We start from the raw sequence: 4,541 nt of genomic DNA, 5'->3' as shown, positions 1-4,541 counted from the left end.
TCTCTCTCAATAAATAAATAAATAAATAAATAAATAAATAAATAAAGTTTAAAAAATTCTGACTTCATTGATCTGGGATGAAGGAGGCACAGGAATGCTGTAGGATGACCAGTGCATGGCTGATGTGCAGCTTGGGTTGCCCAGATGAAGAAGAGAGTGGGCGGGCTACCAATGGTTGAGCACCTGTCAAGTGCCAGGCATGACTGTGATCCTAATAATAAATAATAAACACCTACGGGTCAGGCACCGTGCTGGGCGTTTTCCATGGATTAGCTCATTTTACCCTCAGGAGTTATAATCCCCATTTTCCAGATGAGGACATTGAGTCCTAAAGAGGTTTAGTCATTGGCTGAAGGCCATACAGCTGACGGGTGCCAGAGCCATGTCAAAGCTCTTTCTGTCAGTCCACAGTGCAGCAAGGCAAGCAGAGAGGGGAGGAGAGTGGGAAAGAGGGAAAGGGAAGGAGAGACAGGAGGGAAAAGATGGCGGGGGAGGGGCATTGCTGTCTGGCCCTCTGGCTAGTGGGTGAGGCTGCTTTTTCCCAAGGGGCCACTAGGGGGTGCCAGTGGCCCCAGTGTGGGCCCTGACATCCTGAGCCCTTCCCATCAGGCCAGCCAGCCACAGTGGGGCTCTGCCCTTAAAGAGGCAAAATGGACAAGTCATTTATCTTTGTCCCATGCCAGTCCCAGCGGTTTGCACCCCCAGCCTGAGGCTACCTCCTTGCTGTAGGGTATTTTTAAAAGCCCAAGAACAACAAACCTCATTGGCACAATGTCTCTGAAACCAGGCTGGCCGTGAGTTCATTCCTTCGCTCAACAAATATTTGCTGAGCATCTTCTAGAAGCAAATGCAGCAGTGAATGAGATAGACAAAAATGGCTTATCTATTCTTGTACAACAAAATAACTACTTAAAATGCAGAGCCTATGAGATGTGATAAGTGCTTAAATAGAGTGACAAATCATCCCAGGCTTTCCTAGTTTTAAAACTGAAAGTGCTCAGGTCCCAGGAAATCCCTCCGTTCCAAGCAAATCAGGATAGTTGGTCACACGAGTGGAAGAAAAGAACAAGAAAGGAAGCAGGAGAATGGTGTGTGTGTGTGTTTGTGTGTGTGTGTGTGTGTGTGTGTGTCTGTTTCTAAAGGAATACCATGGAAGTCCTCACTGAGAAGTCAGTGTTTGAAAAACAACCTTAAGGATGAGGCTCAATCAGTAGAGTATCTGACTCTTGATCTCAGGGTTGTAAATTCGAACACCATACTGGATGTAGAGATTACTTAAAAATAAAATCTTAAAAAAAAAATCCTTGGGGTGCCTGGGTGGCTCAGTCAGTTAAGCATCAGACTTCAGCTCAGGTCATGATCTCACAGCTCATGAGTTTGAGCCCCGTGTTGGGTTCTGTGCTGACAGCTCGGAGCCTGGAACTGCTTCAGATTCTGTGTCTCCCCCTCTTTCTCTGCCCCTCCCCTGATCGTGCTCTGTCTCTCTCTCTCTCTCTCTCTCTGTCTCAAAAATAAATAGGCATTAAAAATAAATTTTAAAAAATTCTTAAGGAAAGAAATAAGGGAGGGAGCCACACAGATATCAGAGGGAAGAGCATTCTGGGTGGCGGGAAGAGCAAGTGCAAAGGTCCTGAGGTGGGACCCTGCCTGGCACATGCAAAGAGCAGTGAGGAAGTCAGTGTGTCTGGAGCAGAGTGGGTAGGGAGGAAATAAGAGAAGACATCAGATCATTCAGATCATCTCTAAACTAAGGGTGAGGTCAGGGGAGGCAGATGTGGGGGCCCTCCGAGGGCCAAGTGAGATGGAGAGTCATTAGGGGGCATCTGATTTAACAGATTCCCTCCTGCTGCTTGTTGTGATAGACTGAATGGGTTGAGGGGGGAAGCAGTTTTGAGGCTGTCGCAGCAAGCCAGGTGACAGAGGCCATGAGAAAGGACTAGATTCTGGATTTATTCTGAGGGTAGAGCAGAGATGCCCTCACAGAGTGAAAGTGGTGACAGAGGTGGAAGGAGCCAAGGGTGACACTGAGAGAGACCTCAGTGAGCATGGAAGACGGAGCTACTGTTGACTGAGATGAGAAAGCTGTGCAGGGGCGCCGGGGGGGCTCAGTCAGTTGAGTGTCTGGCTTCGGCTCAGGTCACGATCTTGCGGATCATGGGTTCAAGCCCCGCGTCAGGCTCTGTGCTGACAGCGCAGAGCCTGGAGCCTGCTTCAGATTCTGTGTCTCCTTCTCTCTCTGCCCCTCCCCTGCTCACGCTGTCTTACTCTCTCTCTCTCTCAGAAATACATAAAACATTAAAAAAATGTAAAAAAAAAAAAAAAAGAAAGAAAGCTGTGGAAGGGGCAGGTCAGGGGGCAGCAGCACATCAGATCTCTGACGTGGACAAGTCACAGCTGAGGCACACACTCATGGCCACGTCCAGTGGTGGAGTATCTGAGCCCGGGCACCATGTCTGGATTGGGGATGTAAACGTGGGAGCTGTCAACCCAGAGATGGGGTTCAAAGAGTTCATGAAACAGGGGTGCCTGGGTGGCTCGGCGGTTGAGCATCCGACTCTTGAGTTCAGCTCAGGTCATGATCTCACAGCTCATGAGTTGGAGTCCTGCGTCAGACTCCGCACTGACACCGCCGAGTCTGCTTGGGATTCTGTCTCTTGCTCTCTGTCCCTCCCCTACTTGTGCGCACACATTCTCTCTCTCTCTCAAAACAAATAAATAAGGTAAAAAAAAAAAAAAAGACTATCAAAGCATGCATGAAACAGAAGGAAGAGGTCCAAGTCCTGAGCCCTGCACATCCCAACATTTTTTTTTTAATGTTTTATTTGTTTCTAGGAGACAGAGAGAGAGACAGCGTGAGCAGGGTAGGGTCAGAGAGAGAGGGAGTCACAGACTGAAACAAGCTCCAGGCTCTGAGCTGGCAGTCAGCACAGAGCCCGACGCGGGGCTCGAACCCACGAACCGCGAGATCATGACCTAAGCAAAAGTAGGACGCTCAACCGACTAAGCCACCCAGGTGCCCCCACATCCCAACATTTTAACGTTTTGACCTATAGTTATGATTCTGAGAATGTACCCCAAGGAGACAGGCCAGTGCGTCAAGACTCACGGACATGATTTACAATAGTTCTCCCAGACTGAGAACTACGTAAATGTCCATCCACAGGAGGAGACCTTTGCCCATAAACCCCTGCCCGTCCCAAGGGACNGGGGGGGGGGGGGGGGGAGAGGGAGGCTTAGATGTTGACATGTTCGCCTGGGAAGACAGTGGGGAGGCGTTCAATGAGGAACAGCCACAGAAGGAGCAAAGCACTGTGCTGGGGCCTTGGAGGTGATTATTGCATCTGAGTCTTCTATTTTCCCCTTTTTTTATGTTTATTTTTGAGAGAGAGAGACAGCGTGCACACGAGCAAGCAGGGTAGAGGCAGACAGAAAGGGAGACAGAGAATCCAAAGCAGGCTCCCAGCCATCAGCCCAAAGACCAATGTGGGGCTTGAACCCACGGGCCTTGAGATCACGACCTGAGCAGAAATCCGATGTTCAACCAACCGAGCCACCCAGGCGCCCCTGATTCTTAATAACATTAGAAGTCGGTACTATATTTGGATCCTCATTTTACAGATGAGGAAACCGAGGCTTCATTGGTTGGGTAATTTGTTTGTGGTCACATAACATGGGGTAGAAGAGGCAGCATTCCAAACCATTGTGCGGTGGAAAGTTCCGGTGCTGCTTGGAGGGAGATGTTTTATATCAGCACCATCTCCAGGGCTGCCCGATACACTTGGGGAGTGGTTGATTTGCTTTCTTCTTTAGGTGTTGCTGTGGTATTTGAATTTTTTCAGTATCATATATTACTTCTTTAATTCCAAAGACAAAAGTGATTTCCTGTGTTAAGAGGAACATGAAGGAAGGAACAAAGGAAGACTCACCTGTTCTTCCCCAGGGGCCTGACCTGCTGGTATGCGGGGTTGCTAAGACATCAATCAGTGCCAGAGCCCAGAGGCTGAGTAGCCACGGGGAGCACTATCTGGGAGCACCCAGTGGGAATGGGGTCACTTGCTATGCCACAAATCAGTGTGGAGACATGGAAATGTGTAGTGACCAGGAGGTAAGGGAGGGCCTGGACTTGGCAGAACTCAGGGTCCCACCGGAAAGCCATGGACACTGACAAGGCTGTCCCCTGGGAACCCAAATGGCCCAATATGACCCGGGGAGCCCCTGACCTCTCCCGGCAGCTCCTCACCCTGGAGTCCTCACTCATTGGCACCGTGCAGCCAGGCTCTGGCCGTCAGGCCAAGGGCTTTGAATTTCTTCTACTAAAGGTCCCTGCCTCTAAAAAGCTGGAGGTTCCCGGGTGGGCTAGTGGCTCTGGGGCCCGTGCACCCCCACCCTGGAGGGGGGGCTCCGAGGGAAGAAGGAAGGCTTGCAGATGCCTGGGGGGCCTGGTGGACCCTGAGTCAGTTGGAAGGCCTCCCCTCCTGGGGAATCTCCCTTCCACAGGCGCAAGAAGGTGGCCCCACTGCCAGCACCCTGGGGCTCTTAGA

The sequence above is a fragment of the Crocuta crocuta genome, unplaced genomic scaffold (genome assembly GCF_008692635.1).
Source record: "Crocuta crocuta isolate KB4526 unplaced genomic scaffold, BGI_CrCroc_1.0 scaffold132, whole genome shotgun sequence".
Classification (NCBI taxonomy): domain Eukaryota; kingdom Metazoa; phylum Chordata; class Mammalia; order Carnivora; family Hyaenidae; genus Crocuta; species Crocuta crocuta.
The sequence above is the reverse complement of the archived record's forward strand: the minus strand, read 5'-3'. Positions refer to the sequence as shown.